Below are 21,295 nucleotides of genomic sequence, written 5' to 3'. Positions count from 1 at the left end.
GCTCCTAGTAGGGAAACCAATCACCTCATGAAGTGAGCATGGACGAAAACCAACCTAGGAACCACACTCCAACTTAAGTCATGGATCCTACACCCTTCTATTTTCACCAAGTCAAATGCTACAACCTAATGATGTTCCATCACCCAACTAAAAAAGTGGATTTCCATGAGCCATGTCAACATGCATCTCAAACAATGGGTAACTTATCAACAAACACCAAGCATTGACTATTCCAATTATTATACTGAAAAGAAACCAAACTGTTGCTACGATGAATACTAAAATCAGAACTTCTATATCTGTCATCAATGAGCCCAAGGTTGTCACAAATCACTTGTGCATCTCCATTATCATTTTCAGCAGTGAACAATGAATACAAATCAGCAAAATCAGCAAAAAAAACTCTACTAAAAGTCAACTTCATTTAATGATAAATCAGATTTGTGCACAAGAACATCAACCAAATCAACACCATCGATGCCATCCTCCATGCATTTAATATGTTTTAAATTCGAAAAATCATCACGATCAAGAGGAAATTCATCTCATTTAGGATCTTCATCACCTTTCAGGAAAGGTATGTATCTCATGTGTGATGAATTCTCTAAACAAATCACCCTCCAACTCATAGAAACTAAAACTATCGTGAACAACTCTCTCCACATGCTTCGTTTGAAAGTCAAAACCCAAAGCCACCTGAGTTAACATCACTAGAATAAGCTAAGGATCATCAAAAACTGTTTTGAAGTTGTCAAAGTTGTTGGAATATTTAATGTTTTGTTTGTCCCGTGAGCCTTCTGGGTGTCCACCTACCAAGTCAGACACTGCAGCAGCAACAATCAGACATTAAATGAGGTAGGTCAGTTTGAATTCGAAAATGAGAGAGAGATTTCGAGTTGACAACAAGAGACAAAAGGGGGGAATGTTCCTTCATTCTATAAGTCAAATTCAGACATTTTAAGAGAGTAAGTCAAGTTCAATAGAATAACAAATGCAGAAAGTTCTATCAAATCCAGCAACAACATGTGTGGATGACTTTCTGGATTTTTTGTGAAAGTGATGTTTTGTCATGTATGAGCAGTGATTGCTCCAAGTTTATTGTATGTAGCCATACATTACTGTAAGTTTGATTTAAGTTTTTAGATATTTTGTTCTTCTACGGTTTATAGTTTATTCTCTAGATTTGTATTAGTTTGATTCAGTTAATAGAAATCAAGCAAGCATACTTGCAAATCTCCAATCTATTGTGTTTTAGATCTTGTCTCCATTGATACATTCTGCTATGCATGTTAGTAGTTTTTAGGAAAATGGAGGAGAAACCATTAACCCTTTTACACTTTTTCTGCAACACCTTTGTTTCTCCGTGCATCACTCAGCTTCTGTTTGAACTGAGTAACTCGGCTTCCACTGACCAGGAACTCAGTCCCCTCTATTGAGCTCCCCTTTTTGGCAACCGAGCAACTCGGCACTGTCTCGCACCCTACCTTGCCAAGCAACTCGGCACTGCTTCAGCTCAGCTCCTTACCCTGCTGATTAGCTCAGCTTGTTCTGCAAGTTTGTGATTAACTCTTCATGTGAAAGTTTCTTCACCATGCTCTGAATAAACTTAAAGGAACTCAACCCAAGAAGCATCATAGAAGTCAGTCTCTGTAGCATCACCAGATAAATTTGAAATTGGATCAAATGTTGTTATGTATTTTCCTTCATGCGCAATGTAAACTGAAATAGCTGCATGCATGTCACAAAGTCCTTGTGTTTCAATTAAGATTCTCCATCCAAATGATTTTCTATGAGCTTCTTATGTTTGGCTCTTGTCACTATCTTAAGATACCTTTTAATGTCAAGATCCCTTCACTATAATAGAGAGGTTTTGCATCCATTTAAATACTTGTCAGCTGTAGACATCTTTCTAATTCTATTATACAATAGACTACTCCACAGGTTGGCAGGTCCACAAGCTATGATACTGATATCACTACAATGTTCACCCCTAATATTTTTGTCTTTGCTGATGTAAAGTTTAGCATCGGATGATTTACCAAAACAAAGGTTTCATAATAATCTGATCTGATTGTTTCCCAAGCATTCAAAGAAAACATACATATATAGAAAGTGGCGTAAACCTCATAAAAACTGAAATATAAGAGCTACAGGTACTGTTGTTCATAACATTAGAAATCTGTGTCTTTCGACTTTGTATTACAACAAGTAAACACTTCATGAGAAAGACTTAAGCATAAAATACATTCAGAAAGGTAACTCTACTCACTGTCTTAGGTCTGACACATCTTCAAAAGGCTCGTACGAGTAGGTATGGGTCTGTAATGAAGTTTCCAACTTATCACTTGTCATAAGTAAAAGAACAAGGTTCAGAATACTCTGAAATGTATCTCGGAGAGTCTGCAACAAGAAGATTTTAGGAAGAGTATTCGGACCACAATGGTCAGAAATACACACAATCAGCTTCCTTGTGCCAAGGCAAGAATGGAAGAAGGCAATTTGCAATAATAAACCATCCCTTCACCAAAAGAGGCATATAATACTTTGAAAAGAGAGACCCAGCTATGAGGAAGACAACTAACAAGCACCCAGGATGACATCTCTCTCACCAAGTTATGAGCAACACTATGGTTTCTATTGTCTCTGAAAATGGAGACTGGCATGCTCAAAAGGCTTCCACAAGCCACAAAACTTAAACAGTCACAAAAAGATCACATCACTCCAAAATCTCAATACCCATCCACATCAGAAACTTTTGAAAAGCTTCATCATTTCCAATCCCAAATCATCACCTAGAAGCCAAAACAGCTGAAACTTGAAATTTTCAACTCACAAATCAGCTAAGGTGGATTTCATCACCGAAAACAGTGCCAAAGAAAAGGGTTTTCATCCTCAACCAACAAAAACAGAACTCTCAGAGTTCATCCACCAGCATCTCATAAAGTTGTCAAATCTGAATAATGAATATGAGAGTCAGCTCTCATATTTATAGAATGAAGGGGAAAAATTAGAGTTTGAAAACTTTACCTCACTTTTCACAATTTTAAAACAATATAGTATTTTCTCTCCTCGGTGCCCCCTTTGAGCTCATGAGATGAACTTTCGCATCATTTCAGTTAACACATAGCACAAGGGAGCATACATGGATACTTTAAGTCATTCAATTTTAAGATGAAGTCATTTTATAAAAAGCACTAAGTGAAATCAATTAAATATCATCCATCCAACCGTAGAACTCAACCAGGCACTCAAAAGATAATCACTTTATGAATGATTTAAATCAACAGTTTATACCTCCCAAAGCATCAATATTAAGATAGTTTATTAAAATACTTAAATTTATACTAAATATTAAATTTAATATATAGATGCTTTTAACATTATTTTAATAATATCTCAAACATCAAACACAAATCATTGACTATCCCAAACTAATAACACTACCAAAACCAACTGAAGCAAGCAGAAGATTATTGATGCCCACATAAGCTGATCCTATAATACCAGTGTTCTCTGTGGACCGAAGAAAACAAACCCAGAAAGGTTAGTATCATGCAAACACCTACTATAAATAGCAATGTTCTTGGACATCACTTGCAATTAGCAACACAACTTCCTTCAACTCAAAATCTTCGCACCTTACAAAGGGAGCATTTCCCAATGCTAGTTTATCGATCTTTTGTTGGTATACACTATAATTAGAAATACGCGAGGAGTCTTTATTGTGTTGTAAACACGCAATCCCCACTACAAATATGGACGCCCTCTTTTGTCCACTTGCTAGCTTAGTTTGCCATGCATGTTAGTTTTGCTTAGCTTGGCAGTAATTTTGATCTTTTAGTCTGCTAGCGGTTGGAAAGGTTGTAGTGTCTTGTCAAGTCTGGAGGGAATTTTGATCAATCAGTAAAAGATGTATCGATAAGTGAGTAAAGCTGGGATTTGAGGACAAAGTTGTGAAAGTTTCACTAAGTGTAAAAAGTTGTCAGAATATTGTAAAGTTGTGGCAAAGTTCAGTATCAAGATCTTGAATATGAAATTCGAAAAAAGCTAAGTGGAAATGAAAATTCAAGACAAGTTGCTAGGTGAATACCAAATCCTTGGTCAAACCATGCAAAAAAATTAGGCAAACGAGAAAAAAACTGGTCCATTTCCAGCTCCATTTCTAATTCGCGCCCAAATTATTAAGGAATTCCAGCATATGGGTGAAAACCAGCCCAAGGTAGGAGGCCATTTTCAGCTACCTAATGGAAATCTGCCGAAAGTCCATTGAAATTCCCAGCTTACTTGATGAAATCCGACCATCCTTGCAAGTATTTCCAGCTTCCTTCCTCAAATCCAACCAAGGAAAATGTGATCTTTTGAGGTGAAAATGAAAGGGTAAGCTAACATTTGATGCAAAATCAAAGAACACAAATGAGATTTTAGATGGGTGAAGGAGGAGATTTCAAAAGTGAAAAGTTGTCCAAAACATCCTCCATTTCCAGCTTCATAAAGGAATTCCAAACACATTTAAGGCTCATCTTCATCTCCTATTAAGAATTCTGCCCAGCATGTTGACAGATCCTAAATGCACTCAAAGAGAATGTTATTTCCAGATTACTGCATGAACCCCCCTACGGAAATGAATGAACATTTCAAGGAAGCAAGTTAAATTTTGATTAAAAAAAAAGTAAATTTCGAGTGGAGAAGTGAAAGGGGGTTTGTCAAGAACATCATTTCCAGCTCCATGTCTCAAACCCTCCCTAAAAGATTCAAGGATTAAAATGATGAAGACAAAAAAAAATATTGATTGAATAATCAATCCTTATGCAATTGTGCCATGAAAAGATAAATTGCATTACAAAAAATCATTTCTAGCTCCCATTAGGAATTCCGCCCTAGCATTTGTGCATGTCCATCTTACTCTTAGAAATCTGCCCAAGCCTTTTGCCATTTCCAGCTTTCCCTCTCATTTCTGCCCAAGGAAATCAACATTATCTGCTGATTTGCATTTTTGAAAGGCCTTAATTAGGCTAGCCATGAGCAAGGGAGTAATCAAATTTTGAATGCAAATAAAAGGTATAGGTCAGCCCTTAATGAAAGAAATAGAAAACTTATGTTGAGAGCTATAGAAGGAAGAAGGAAAAATAAAAGTCAAGCATTATAAATGAACTGAGAGCAGACAAGTGTGAATTTAAGGGAAGGGGTAAATTGGTTGACAGCATAATTAGTTTTAGAATCTGCAAGTGTGAGATACATTTTGGAGTTTGAGCTGCACTTGCATTTATATCATTCGAAGATGGCAAGATTCATGAAGGAATGCTAGCTGACCTGACTTGGAAAATCCCTCCAAAATGTAAAGACAAAGGTGTTTACTTGACAGAAGAATAAATAATGTTTTGTTTAATAAATGGCAATGTAATGTATTGTAGTTCTCAGGTAGTTGTTAGTTGCTGGTGGTTGGCACTCTTAACCAATCATTGAGTGCTATATATTGTTGGCCTGTATCACGAAATGGGACACTATTTTTGTTAGTTGTTACAACTACACATTACATATAATAATAAAGTTACATCTTTCTGCCCATATTGATGTGTTCTTATGAGTCATTGTGTTGAATATGTTCATTATTACATTCCTGTTTACTTTATAAGTTAAAGAACTCATCATATGGACTAAACATTTTTGTGTCGCTGCCTGTTTGAACTTGGAGATCTGACCCATTGACACTAGGCAAGATGGCAGAGTGATGGGTTGCCCATTTGAAGAGCAAGTGTTAGTTAAAAAAACTGACAATCAGGAAGGAGCACTGGAGAATCGGTTGACAAAGGACTTTGTACACTTGAGGGAAGTTTCGGCCATTCAATATGTGTAGAGGGAAGCTCAAGGAGTGAGCAGTCCCTTAAGACACAGTTTATGAAGAACTTACAGTGAACCTTGCAGTCTTCAATCTGCTGTAGAAAATACCGAGGTTGTTGGCACGAAATCTTTTTGAATTGCAAAACCCATGTGAGGAAAGGCACCAAGAGCAAAATTGCCAACAGCTATTGAAACACTATGAAGAAAGGACTGGAAGGGAGGAAATTGAGCGAGATACTGGTTGATGTCATATCCCTTGCAATTAATGCCCCTACAACCAAATAAGGATAAGCAATATACCAAATATAATCAGGAGGAAGGAGCGGTATGAAGATCTCTTTGTCTAAGAGAACAAAGTGAGAGGAGGTGGACTACAAAAAATCACCAAAGAAAGTTTCGAGTCCAATGAGAAGAGTCATAGTGTCAGCTGAAGTTGTAGTTAAGAGAGGGCAAGATTGCGTACGTGGAGTGAGTTGGAAGAGGTTGCCAAAAACCTACCACTCTCGGATGACGAAGTGAGTGAATATCTTGTTGACCAAGTAAGTAACCAAGCAGCAGACTCTGCTTCCAACGAAGACTCCACATCTACAAAAAATACTAACAACATTAGCATATTCATGTTCAGACGAAAGGGAAGAGTGGAACCTCCACAACGAGGTTGCCAATATTCTTGAAACTAATTTACACTCTATTGAGAATCTATCCCTTGAAGAACCTAGTATAGGAGGATCAATGCCAACAACTTTGAGAGATGCAAGTAGATATGTAGTGAGTTTGTGCATGGTCGAGAGAGAGACATTCTAATCTGCTCATATAAATATGGTACCTATTGAGCAAGAATAATAGTGAATACCACAGAGAGGCAAAAAATCCCCAAATTCACAAGGAACAGATCGAAGGATCTCGTACACCATTGCAAAATCTGCGTAACCATATAAGTGGTGAGTGCACAAGATGACAAAGAGTACTAATTAAAAATATTTCCTACCACAGTATAGGGGATCGTCATTCACTAATACATGGATCTAGAAAGTGCACATAAGACAACATGGAACAACCTCAAAAAGGCATTTCAAGAAGAGTTTAAACTAAAAGAAATTACACTGAAATTGTTGCAAAAATCTACAACACAAACGAAGGGAAGCGTGTGTATGTACAAGCTTACAACCGTAGGCTTAAGGAAGTATTGAGCAAGTTAGAGAATCAACTAGCCAATGGATTGAAAAAGAGGTGGTTCAATAAGAAGTTAACTCCCTCATTGTGCAAAAAGATGAAGGTAGCACCTCTATCCTCATACACTGATGCATATAATAAGCCAATGGCAATCAAGAGCAAGAGTACAAGATCGAGGGGAATGAAGATTAGTGATGATAATTCGGATGAGAGAGACAAAGAAAACAAGATTGTGCAAGCCCTATGGAGGTACATGTTACAAATGATAGAGTTGAATGTAGAAAAGGAAAGTACCAAGGAGGGTAAAGAGTTCTAGTGCACCAACTCCAAAGTAGGACACACGAAGGCTGCAAACCTAAATAAACCACTCTTCGACATTTATCAAGGACATTCCATCAAGAAATGCATGTACGATTAAAAGGCAGACAAAAATTCAATGGTCGCAATTACAACACATGAAAGTAGCACACGATGACAATCTTTGAATACAAATGTCTTCACAAAATTGTTTTGGGACTACTCGTGCTACAAATGAAGGCAAAGATCAGGATAATTTTGATGAGCAAAATAAAGAAACTATTATGCTCATCAAACTTTTGATCAATGTTGATCAACTCCCACATGTTCCTTTTCGTAAAAATAGTTGCACAAAGTTGGAGTCATCTAAAGGTTTACATGAAACCTCAAATAAGAGTTATGCATTCTTCTTGAAAAACATGCTCTTCTTGATCATGAAGGATGATCAAGTATCCCTGCAGGATCATTTCAATAAAATCAAGGATATTTGAGATCGATTGGAAGCCATTAAACACAAAATGGAAGATGTGGTGGTGATCGCCTTGAAGAGTCTTTCATCTTCCTATAAGCACTTTGTTGAAGCTCTCAACATTACTTCCACTCATTTAGATGTTTCGTTTTCAAATCTTTGTATGATGCTTCTACAACAAGAGTGTTGGAAACCTGGAAACAACAATTTGGCAATAGTACCAGCTCATCTTCAAACACTCAAGCCTTCTCAGCAAAAATCCACATGCAACTATCAGTTCTCTCAGTGTTCTCTGTAGATTTTTTCGCTGAGACATTAGAAGGCCCGAACAAAAAAAAGTTCAATGCAACTACTGCCATAAGTTTGGTCATTTGAAGTTGGAGTATTGGAAATGCTTAGTTGCTCAATCAAGAAATCTAGTTAACAGCCTCAAGCACATGTTGCAAAGCATTAGGTGAATTGTCCTTTTACACCTTCATAGCTAAAAGACTTAGAAATCATGTATAAAAAAATTCCTGATATATTGGTTTAGGTGCCACCTACCACTTCACTCGTCATCAGGATCGGTTCATGGATTTCCAACCATTCTCAGATTCAGTTAATTTTGGAGAAGAGTACATCATTGCCAGAAGAGGCAATATCTGAATTAAGTCTAGAGAAAGAAAAATAGTTTCCTTGATGTGTACTTTGCTCGAAGCTAGGAACTCAATCTTTTCTCCATCAGTCAAATTCTAAGACATTATCCTCGGCTTGACATGACCTTCAGTTCACATCAATGCAATATCATTGACCAAGAAACCCCAATCCACAATTGTCATTGGTGTTGAAGATCATGGTCTTTTCAAACTTGTTGACTTTAAGGATTCTAATGAGCTTGCTATGGCAGCTCATTGCTCCTCTATTAGTACACTCTAGCATTAGCAATATGGGCACTTAAATGTGCGCTATCTTTCTTAACTTGTTTGAAAAGACCTTGTAATTGGACTATCGAAGATTCAAACACAGAATCTTGGAGTTTGTGTAGCATGTCAAGTTGGGAAGTAACACTACACTCCTTTTTCAGATGGCGACTCTTAAAGAGCTAAGGTATTACAACTGGTCCATATTAATGTTTGTGGAGTGTGGACCTACGACTACTATCTCTATTTCTAGTTCCAAGTATTTTGTACATTATGTTGATATTTTCAGTCAAAAAATGTGGGTGTATTTCCTTTATCACAAATTAGAGCTATTTGTTGTACTTCAAAAGTTTATGCCAATTAACAACACCAAAAGAAAAACAATGCCATTGAGCCTTGCAAGTTCATAATCACCAAAATGGCCCTGTCTATGCTTGAATGCAAGCATGTTCTAAAGAATTTTTGGGCTGAAGCTATCCATATTGTCCTCTATCTTCTTGTAGTGCCTACCCCTAGTTTGCTTTTATATTATATTGCCGAATTATTTTAGGTTAGCTTTCACGGTTACGTGATTTGATTTAGTGGTATTTGGTTACCTGATTTGGTTGATACTATTTACATGTTTGGATTATATATTTGATGAGCTACTTTATACTCGGATATTTGATGTCTTCATGGTTATTCTTTTAATGATGATGGTGTGCATACTTCATATAGTGATTTCAGTTGCTTTCATGATGACAATTATATGGATGATTTATATGTGATTTTATGGCTACTTACCCCATACTTGCATGTATATGGTGTACATGTATGTTTTACCTAATGTCTGACGTATCTGATGTGGTTGAGGGAGGGAGTCATAGTCACTTGCTAGTCAGGATCTACACGATGCACCACTCCCCGCCAATGCCTGTTTAGTTCAGATATATATGCATATGTACATGTTCGGTTTTTATGTAGATTGCAAGTGCTGGGCATCAACTTTTGTGAATTGCCAAGATGAGCATGCCTTATCGCAGTATCTCAATAGTTCATTTTAACCAATGAAAGAGTTGGTAATCGGAAATAGAAGACTTGGTTTTAATTAAAAATTGGCAGGACCCACCAAACTCCCGCTGTGATATAACAGAGTTGATGACTCATTTTCAATTTAGGGACCCACCAAACTCATGTTCTGTAGATAGTAAGTCAAAGATATACATAACCAATGAAGGAGCTAGCAATCAGAAATAGAAGACTTGGTTTTAATTGAAAATTAGCAGGACCTACCAAACACCTGCTGCAATATAACTGATGACCAAACTTTGTATTGACTTTGTAGAGTCATTTTCAGCCGATGGGTTTCTTTCTTAAAGGAAGATTTGATAGAACCCAAGTGTTTTTTTCTCAACAAGTTATAATGCTCAATTTGCATAGCTTCTTCCCACTTAGGTGTCTCTTTTGTCATTGTGTTTGTTTGAAATTCATACACATTGTGAACGCTGGCAATGGGAGCAAAATTTATGAAATCAGAAGGTTTGCTCCTCTCCTAAACAAATCTAGGCTCGATGAGTTCATCATCATGAAGATTGCCAATCATCTTAGCCCACCATTTATGTTATTTTTATCAGATTTATTTTTTATCATGTATTTGTACAAAGAAATTTTATTTCCTTTGTCAGTATATATTTATATTATTCTTATATTAACAATGTTATGCTGTTAATATCAATGATGTTTGATCGGTAAGAAAATCCACGTTGAGAATATATATCGAAGACTTTATATTTTATGTGTTATTGTGATCACAGTTTAAAAACTAACTATGGCAATGTCGAGCAGAGCATAGATAATAAAGAAGACTAAATTAATAATATGTTCTGTAGATAGTAAGTCAGAGATATACGTAACCAATGAAGGAGCTGGTAATCGAAAATAGAAGACTTGGTTTTAATTAAAAATTGGCAGGACCCACCAAACTCCCACTGCGATATTCAAGGAAGTTGATATGCATATATATCTAAACTAAAAAGCCAATGGATGAGAGAGATAATGGAGTCCTCATCCAATGGAGCACTGAGATAGTAGATAGACAGATGATCCCATTGCACCTCCTACTTGAAATACTTGAATGGAATCATGGACTAGTTTCCTCAAACCTTGAGTCAAATGTGTAGGTTTTGAACAATCATATTAAATTAAATAACTAACTTCCCATTCACCCACTCCATGCTAAACAACAAGAAGCTGATTTGGGAGCAAAGTTAGTTTTACTTCCTTAACACTTAATTTTAATTTATTTGTATTTTGAAGTTCAAATTTTAATTATTATATGTGTTTTTCAAATGCATCCTCTCATATTTATATTGAGCATAGGTCATGAATAGACATGTCCAAGGGTCATGTCTATTCAATAATCAAATAATTAATATTAATCATCGTTATAGTTATATATATATCTATATATATATTACATCTCTTTTATAATTATATATATATATATATATAGGTTTATCTGACAGAAGCTATTAAACATCATCTGTTACCACCCCAATATCCTCAAAACATGGAGAAATACTACAACAAACAAACAAACAAACATGTATAGATGAAGTGGAAAAATGATAGATACAAAGGAAAGGTGAATCGTGAAACTATGTAGGTATGTGTCAAACCAATCAAAACAGACAGTAAATATAATAACTTACAAAATATGGTAAAAAGTGCTGAGTATATAAATCTTGTCTACCCCAAAATTCCTTCTCATGCAAAAAAATAAAAAATTGGCAGTTTGCAAGACTTAACCCCAAAGTTTATTACAATAATAGATAAGACATCTATTATTAGTTAATGGTTATCTTGTAAATATCTTTAGCTTTAGTTTGCTTTCGTTTTTTGCTTTCTCTGGAATAGAATGTTTCTATTCTTTACGATCGTTTCCTAAGGAAACATCGTCTCTTCCTTTTGTATAAATTGACCTTTCGGTCTCTGTTATTAATAAGCAAGTATTTACCAATTACCTCGTAATATGGTATTAGAGCTAAATACTTAAATTTTTTCGGAAAAAATTATAATTTCTTCTTGAAATTATTTGTTTAAATTTTTCCAAAATTATTCAGCTAATTTCTCCAAAACCCACCTAGGGTTTTTCTGCTTGGAGAAATTCCCGAATTACGGGTCTGCAAATCGCGTGGAAATCGTGGCCATTTTTTGAAGACTCGCGTTTTTGGGGTGAAAATCTGCATGTTTCTGTATCAAATCTTCATGCTCTTAGCCGTCTCAGTCTGTCATCGTGCTCTGGGAAGCAGATTTGACCATTTTTCATCAAGAAATCTGAAGTTTTTTCAAGCTTTTTTCAGCTAGGGCCGTTTTTTTGAAACCCTAATTTTTGGGGTCGAAAATTTTTTTTGTTTGCAGATTCTTGTTGGGTTTTTCGAGAGCTCAACTGGGTTGTCGTCCGTTTTTTCTGGGTGCCTCGATTTTTGAGCCAGCGGATTCAAAAAATGACAGGAGATTCCTTCTGGGTTTTTCGAGCTCTCTTTTGGGTCATTCTCTGATTCTTCTGGGTCTTCCGTATTTTTGCCTCGAAGAACGTGCCTTCACAGATTTTCACAATTTTTCATTGAAAAACGTGCCATGGCATCTCTGACAAATATTTTGCTCGAGCATAATTCCAAATTCAATGGTCGCAATTATGGAACCTGGAAGCAGCGCATCATCGCAATCTTCGAATATCGAAACACCGATCAACTTGTTCTGGGTGTTAAGCAGCGTCCGACTTCTCCTGGTCCTGATCAAGATACATGGGATTTGAACAATCGAGATGCAGTAATGCTTCTTAAACTCTCCGTAGCTGATGACCAGCTTTCTCAGATTCCATCCGGCAAGACAGAGGCCGAAATCTGGACACATCTAAAAGGTCTTCATGAGACTTCCGACAAGAGCAGAGCCTTCTTTTTGAAAAACATTCAATTTTCTATTGTCATGGATGAGCGCACCTGCTCCAGGCACACCTGAATCGGATTCAGGAAATCCGTGATCAGTTACTTGCCATCGACCACAAGATGGAGGAAGAGGATATTGTGGTAATCACTCTTCGGAGTTTACCAAATTCCTATGAGCATTTTATCGAGACTCTCAACATCACATCTACTGGTGTTGATCTAAAGTTCACTGATCTCTGCACCCTGCTACTTCAGCAAGATCGGTGGAAACAACAGTTCGGTAGCAGCTCCAGTTCCACCTCCACTGAGCAAGCCTTTGCTGCGAAATCCTTTCAGAAGGATAAGGGCAAGTTTCAGCAACCATCTCAGCAGAAGTCTTCTGCTCCAGCATCCGATGGTACCAAAAAGAAGAACATTCAATGCAACTATTGCCACAAGTATGGTCACATGAAGGTTGCATGTCGGAAATGCTTAGCTGCCCAGTCTAAGCAATCAGGTTCACAACCCAAAGCGAACAGTGCAGAGCACACTGAGCAGGTGGAATCTGCCTTTTACGCCTTCATGGCTAAAAGACCCGCAGATCATGTACAGTCATCTGCCTGGTACATTGATTCAGGTGCCTCTCGACATTTCACTCACCGCAGAGACTGGTTTACTGACTACCAGCCTTATTCAGATTCTGTTATCTTTGGTGGTGGAGAAGAGTACATGGTTGTTGGTAAAGGCAACATTCAAATTCAGTCTGTTGGGAGGAAGCTCATGTTCCTTGATGTGTACTACGTTCCAGGGATGGAACTAAATCTACTCTCGGTCAGTCAGTTGCTGCGACATTCTCCACACTTGGCAATCACCTTCAGTTCACATCAGTGCACCATCACTGATCGGGCGACTAAGTCTACTGTTGCAATTGGTCTTGAGGATCATGGTCTTTTCAGACTTACTGATTCTGGTGATTCTCAGGACTTAGCTATGGCTGCTCGGCGATCTTCCATCAGCACACTTTGGCATCAGCGATATGGGCACTTAAATGTGCATTATCTCTCACAACTTGCTCGGGATGAGCTTGTTCTTGGTTTGTCAGAGATTCAAACCCAACACCTTGGAGTTTGTGACGCATGTCAGGCTGGGAAGCAACATCGCACACCTTTCCCCAGTGGCGATTCTTGGCGAGCTTCTCAAGTACTTCAGTTTGTTCATGCTGATATCTGCGGCCCTATGGCCACTCCTTCTGTTCTTGGGTACAAGTATTTTCTGTTGTTTGTAGATGATTTCAGTAGAAAAATGTGGGTGTATTTCCTTAAAAAGAAATCCGATGCATTTATTGTATTTCAAAAGTTTAAACCCTTAGTTGAAAAAGAGTCTGGGAAATCTATTATTACTCTTAGATCAGACAATGGGGGGGAATTTTGTTCTAACGTTTTCTCCAGCTTCTTGGATACACATGGCATCCAACGTCAGTTCACCACACCCCACACGCCACAACAGAACAGTGTAGTTGAACGTTGGAACAGGACAATCACCGAGATGGCTCGTTCCATGCTCGAACACAAACATGTTCCGAAGCGTTTTTGGGCAGAAGCAATAAACATTGCAGTTTATCTGTTGAACCGGTCACCCACAGTGGTGATCAAAGGTAAAACTCCGGAAGAGGCTTGGTCAGGTTGCAAGCCCAGAATCAGTCACCTGAAGGTTTTTGGCTCTCTTGCTTTTGTTTGGATCCCTGATGCTTCACACACCAAGTTGGATGCCAAGAGTCAGAAACTGATGCTTGCTGGATATAGCAGTCTTCACAAAGCCTACCGCCTTATTGATGTTGAGACATCTCGTCTCATATACAGCTGCGATGTAGTCTTTGATAAGCAGCGAGGACCATTCATGCCTGTTTCTCCTGTTCCTGATCTAGCAGTCCAGCCTATGCAGGTTCATGATTTGGGAGTTCGGCTTCCATTAGGTCCACCTGACGGGAGGGCTCCAGTAGCTCCTACAGCTCCAGTCCTGCCAGTGATACCTGTACAGCCACCTCCGACTTCTCTTGCAGGATCACCTCATTTTGAAAATGCTTCACCTGAGTTTGATCCAGATTCTTCTGATCAGGATCCTACTGATCAAGCATCTCCTAGTACTACTGTTGGTCATTCTCCTCTCCGGCCTAAGTGGTGGGCTAAGACACTTGCTGATCTTCATGATGATGAGCTCATTGATGGGAGAACTACTCGGAAAAAGAGCAAAACTATAGATTCCGTTAACTTTGCTCTTATGGCCAACATTCACAGTGTGTTTGAACCTCAAACATATTCCGAGGCTAAAGGAATTCCAGAGTGGGAACAGGCCATGCAATCTGAACACCAGAGCCTACTGAAGAACAACACTTGGGTCCTTTTTGATCTTCCCCCAGGGAAGAAACCCATTAGCTGCAAATGGGTCTACAAAATCAAATACAAATCAGATGGTACTTTGGATAAGTACAAAGCTCGTTTAGTGGCAAAGGGCTTTTCTCAGCGTCAGGGCATTGATTATGAGGAGACCTTTGCTCCTACTGCAAAGATGAGCACCATCAGATTAGTCCTAGCCATGGCAGCACAATTTGGCTGGAAGGTCCATCAGATGGACGTAAAGAGTGCTTTCCTGAATGGTGATCTCTATGAAGAGGTCTACATGACGCAGCCTCCTAGTTTCAAGGTTGCTGGTAAAGACCATCAGGTTCTCAGATTGGTAAAAGCTCTCTATGGTTTGAAGCAGGCCCCTCGGGCATGGTACATCAAGATTGATACGTACCTCAGTGATCAAGGCTTCAAGAGGAGTTCTTCAAACTCAAATCTGTACATCAAGACTACTGACAGTGACATCATCCTTCTGGTTATCTATGTGGATGATCTGATCATCACTGGCAGTTCGGCATCTTTGATTCAGGGAATCAAACAACACTTATGCCAATCTTTTGATATGACTGACCTTGGGCTCATGCATTATTGCTTAGGTGTTGAAGTTTGGCAACAGTCTTCTGGTATATTCATCTCTCGGTCCAAATATGCCAGAGCCTTGTTAGACAAATTCCGAATGCAGGATTGCAAACCTACATCTACACCTATGGAGAAAGGTCTCAAGTTATCAGCCAAGTCTGATTCTCCTTCCGTTGATGATACTACGTATAGGCAACTAGTAGGCAGCCTCATCTACCTATCTGCTACTAGGCCTGATATCAGCTTCGCAGTCAACTATATTTCACGCTTTATGACAGCTCCTAAGGCTGATCATTGGATGGCAGCAAAGCGTGTGCTTCGTTATGTGAAGGGCACTTCTGATTATGGACTTCTGTATTCTCGAAGTTCTAATCCTAAACTCAGTGGGTTCACAGATTCAGATTGGGCAGGCTCTGTTGATGATAAAAAGTCAACATCTGGATATGTGTTCAGTTTGGGATCCGGTGCAGTCACATGGACCAGCAAGAAGCAGCAGGCAATTTCTCTCTCTTCTACAGAGGCTGAATATAGAGGGACTGTTAAGGCAGGATGTGAAGCTGTCTAGCTTCGTCGGATGCTTGGGGATATGCAGATGTCACCAGCAGGACCGACTACTCTGTTTGTTGATAACGAAGTTGTTATCAAGTTAGCACGGAATCCAGTCTTCCATGAACGAACCAAGCATGTGGATGTTCATTGTCATTACATACGACAGCTAGTTGAAGACGGGACTATAGATCTGCAGTATGTTCCTACCTCAGATCAGACTGCAGACATTCTCACCAAGCCTCTTGGTCCTGATAAGTTTGTCAAATTCAGAGGACAGCTTGGTGTGTTAGATAGATTAACCATTAAGGGAGGGTATTACAATAATAGATAAGACGTCTATTATTAGTTAATGGTTATCTTGTAAATATCTTTAGCTTTAGTTTGCTTTCGCTTTTTGCTTTCTCTGGAATAGAATGTTTCTATTCTTTATGATCGTTTCCTAAGGAAACATCGTCTCTTCCTTTTGTATAAATTGACCTTTCGGTCTCTGTTATTAATAAGCAAGTATTTACCAATTACCTCGTAATAAAGTTAACATGACATATCAAGAATGGTCAATACAGTTGAAAATTTCTTTTAATAGTATAATTTTTTTTAATTTCCAAACAGTATATTGCTATTATTATACCTCACCCTAAGGAATCAACACTAAAATGGTAAAATTATTTACCAACTATAACCCAAGCAAACAAGAAGGGATTCATTTAACACCCTAATAAGATTCAAGAAGACAATAATAATAAAAAGAGTTCCCACAGAAAATGAAATTTCAAAAGCCTTAAAATAATAACTGGTGAGTGAAATAAGTGACATGAACTTGTACAGAAGCCTTGAAAGCATAAACTGAATGGTAAGTCATTAAAGACACAAATATTGGTCACTCTTTCAAACCCAAAACTAATGCTTAGAGTGGGGCTAGCCTCCAACCAAATCATAGGTGTTAATTAATGTGTAAGAAACCTAGGGATGCATCAACTACCATTGCTAATAATTTTATTTTTTTGAAGTTGAGACCATAGAGAAATTGTAGGAAATGTCAAAACAGGACCACCAGTTCTCCATAAAGAGTATACAAAATCTAGACTCAAATGAATAAAACTCCATATAAGTTGATTGGTAACCCAGTATGACCCTATGACCCAAACTAAAGCTATATCATTAGTTCTCAAGATGGAAGCTAGAAGCAACTATTAGACTCAATTCAAATACCGCATGAAATAAAATATTCAACATAATACAATAAATGGAAAAAAGAGAAACAAAGACCATGAAACATGAAACCTAGCTATTGTTGCCTAAAGTAGAATAAAAATTATTGGAGACCAAAATTGATCCAAGCGGATCCTCTGAAAGATGAAAATTCAAAAATGTGATGTAAAAAACTAAGAAAGTATCATACAAATAGACACATCATTGTTTATGAATCCAAACTGAGCATGGCGAAGGAAAAGTTGCTTGTCTTTCCATCTTTCACACCTCAGTTCTTCAAACTGAATTATTGTATCACTTTTTCTTATGTTACAAGTTTAGAAGTGAAGAATAGAAAAGTTCCTGGGGCAGAGCAAGAAGACTTTGAATAGGAACCCATGATGAAGAATCTCATTCTCTTGCCCAAGATGTGCCATAGCCACGTCATACCTGCATAATTGATCTTAAAAAAGCCAAAAAGACTATCTTTCAGGCTGGTTTTCTCCGTTCAGGATCTCCAGGATAAATGCTTCTATCAATTTTGTGGTGAATATTTTCCTTCATTATTTGCACTTAAATTACTACTCTAATTTACTATTAAATTGATGGTAATTCAATGATGGAATAGGGGTTGTATATTAATTGCAAGAAAAGCAACTTCACAAAATAATGACATTGCAGATCAAAAAGGAAAAAGGAAACAAACAATAAGACAGGGATAACCCATCCAAAGACAAGACAGAGATTAGCACTGCAGCTTGCATATATTAAAACTCAGTGCAGTCAAACCCCAAATGGTGAAAGACAACTTTTGAGAGATGCAAAGAAATCCAGCACTAGTGACGGGAATAACTTTTTCTGTTGCTATGATAAAAAGACCAAAGCAATCAAATCCAAAAGTGTAACCAAGCCCTTACAAGATTCCAATCAACTGAAATCTTCCCCATTAGAGATATACTAACAATGTAGAGGTGTGCATCATAGCAAATTTAGGCTATACATGAAATTGCATCTCTACCAATTTCACTAAAATACTCACAATTCCAAAATTATACTAGATGTAACCATCAGTTAAAGCAGAAAACATGGCTACTGCCAGAATGATGGGATACCTAAGCAGTGAGTAACAACATTAATATAGATATCAAACAATATAGGAATAATTAAGATTTCAATTTTCAAAAAAAAAAAAGGAAGATGTGACATAATCCTGACATTAAAGAACACCCAACCATGACACTACACATCCATATAAAAGATCACATGCACAATTTTCAAAAAGGAAACAGAATCAAACTTCAAGGAGATGGAGACAATGTAGCCATAAAATTGTTAGTTTTCATGTGAAACTTTTGTACCGCACAAAAACAGGAATTTAATTCATCCTTGACCACCTGATGAATTATGGAGTGCTGCTTTTATAAAACTAGCATGATGCTTGAAAAACAAACTATTTAAATGAGATCTAATTATGGAATTTTGAAAGTGGCAAAAGAAATAAAATACGTACAGACTTCACAGGTTTTTCAGTCTCCCACTGAACAGAAGAAACTGAATATGGCAGACGATAAACTCTCACAAGGAATTGCTTACCTCTTCTTACGGGCATGGAAACTACATAATTCAACCCAATGAGCTCTGTTGAATGAAGCTATATGTGCTGGGTCTTAAAAAGCAGTTTCACTTCGTATCTTATCAGGTAATTTGCATTCTAAAATACCTAGGACCATTTTTCCCTCTTGGGTTTGTAAAAATATAGATAAGATCCTTGCATCACAGGTAGAAGCTTTTCATTCCCAAGACCTGTCCTCAATGGTCATGGTGCTAACGAGGCACATTATAATGCATTTATAATAAGATATACAACAAGATATATTAATTCCATTTAAATGTATTCTTGGAGCCAAAACAGAAGTTCTGAAGCTCAACAAGTTTTATATGACCAAAGATTCAGTTACATTCCAGCATCTAAAGCACAAGAAAGCTAGCTATAAAGTTATAAACCAAATATCAGCACTTTTTCTGTCCATCTTCAGTGTCATAACAAGCAAAGCCCATTTTAAAATCGGATAAAATAGGAAAAGGAACCGAAGTTGGAAGTTTCTGCTTAAATGAGAGGAACAATCTTTGGAAGCTTGATTACATAGCATTTAAAAGATATCACCAGAACAGTGCTGCGACTCTATTAATGCTATCCCTATTTACCAACTTATACAATCCAATATTTACATATTTTTAAATGCATTGTTCCATTGTCCAAGATTGATGTTTCTTAATTCAACAGGTTACTGTATTCCATGCTGGTTGGATTGGCAACTACATATTACGAAATACAAGTTTAGGCTTCAAGAATCGAAACGAATATGCAGATATGTTCTGAACATTTTGGTAGGACCTACCCTAATCAGACAAATCCCGGCATAAATCAGCATCCCAAAACAGACCTGAATGGATAAGAAATCTAAACTATAAACTCGTTAGATTTTAACGAACCATGTGTAAATGTGCTACATAATTATGAATGCCAGAAAGAAGTAACACATTCGAAGTCTCAAATTCAAACATCATCATGATATTGTAACATATTCTGTGGCAAACTCACAGCATAAAGATTAATTACTATACATATTATTCTTTGTGATTATGACACATTACATAAATATACATAGGATATAACAGCTGTATAGTTATGGATCATCAAAAGTATTTTAACCCCTAACCGAGATGACCGGCCTTGCTGCCATGTTATCAAGATCTTGATTGCCAGAAAACAGACAACGGCAACTCTTTTTCCAAAGCAAGTCTTATAGACCAACTGAACTTTCCGTTCGGTCTATCTAAACCTGGTTTTATTCAAACCGACCAAGTCCCTCCCCGCTTTACCCTCGCATTTTCCACAATCCATCCACCTAATGTTTTCAATACGAAGACAACACACGCTGGGTTTCGCCCTTTACAGTACATTCAGATTTTTATTCTCACATTTGCTAATATATAAATCGAGATTATACAACCGCTTCATTTGGTGAATTCTACCATTAACAAATTTATTAAGAATCAAGAACCCACCTCTGTTCCTCTTGAGTAATACATTTGTCCATGGATTAGGGTATCATTTATGTGTATAATATGGTTCTCCATTAATTTTGAACCAACTAATTAGTGCAAGAAAATGATTGAAAATGTAAAACAAATCAATGAATAAAACCAACTTCGGCATTATTAAGAAGTTTATCATTTCCGTACTAGATAAGCAATAGGCCTCTGCCCAGATCGAAATCAAAGTACCCAGATCAAAAGCATGCATAACTATAGGAAAACAAAACAAAGGACTATTATAGAATCAGATCTTCTTGTTGTGGTACCTGTACTTTTTTCGAATATGCTGTGATGGTGTGAAAGCAATGTGACCATAAGATAGTGTGCGGAATGAGGTTGCGATCTTGGGACCTGTTTTCATCATCTCTGATTTCTACAAAATAGTTACCTCAAAATATTGTTAGGGATAAAATTTAACCGATACAAATATTGTGTAAAATTTATCAAGTTTAATCCCCTACTAAATGCATATCCTGCACATCTTGTGATCGTTTTGGAACTCTCTTCGCCCAGCTGTCCTCCTGCTGATGACTTAAAGAATACGATTGTTCTATTTTACCAAATAATTTGAATTTATTCGGGACATTTTGATTTTTGGTATGCTCGTTTTCCATCTAGGCCAGATTTATAAGGAACAGGAGCATAAAAATGGTTCAATTTTTTTATGACATCTTCTTGGACTAGTTAACTGTTTATAACTAAGGTTTTAAGTCGCTGTCAAAATTGATATTAATTTTATGTATTCAGGGTAATCTTTAACAAACTTTCTTAGAAAAAGATATAAAATATTGTCGAATTTCTCAATTTTTTAATTTTCAATATTGTTTATATAGGCGATTATTTTATAATCATAATTTTTGTGTAGAAAATATTGGCAAATCTCAATAATAATAGGAA

General features: G+C 37.2%; 1 long non-coding RNA gene across 1 annotated transcript; it reads right to left on the bottom strand.

Moving 5' to 3' along the window:
* Nucleotides 1-403: 403 nt before the first annotated feature.
* LOC149569166 (uncharacterized) lies at nt 404-21,045 on the bottom strand. Its single transcript, XR_016362713.1, has 2 exons — nt 20,665-21,045; nt 404-824 (listed from the first exon to the last, which is right to left on the bottom strand). It is a non-coding gene; the product is annotated as an uncharacterized LOC149569166 (long non-coding RNA).
* Between the last annotated feature and the right edge of the window lie 250 nt (nt 21,046-21,295).

Source organism: Cupressus sempervirens, chromosome 3 (genome assembly GCF_028749045.1).
Source record: "Cupressus sempervirens isolate cs-2001-9-10 chromosome 3, ASM2874904v1, whole genome shotgun sequence".
Taxonomy (NCBI): domain Eukaryota; kingdom Viridiplantae; phylum Streptophyta; class Pinopsida; order Cupressales; family Cupressaceae; genus Cupressus; species Cupressus sempervirens.
The sequence above is the reverse complement of the archived record's forward strand: the minus strand, read 5'-3'. Positions and strand labels throughout refer to the sequence as shown.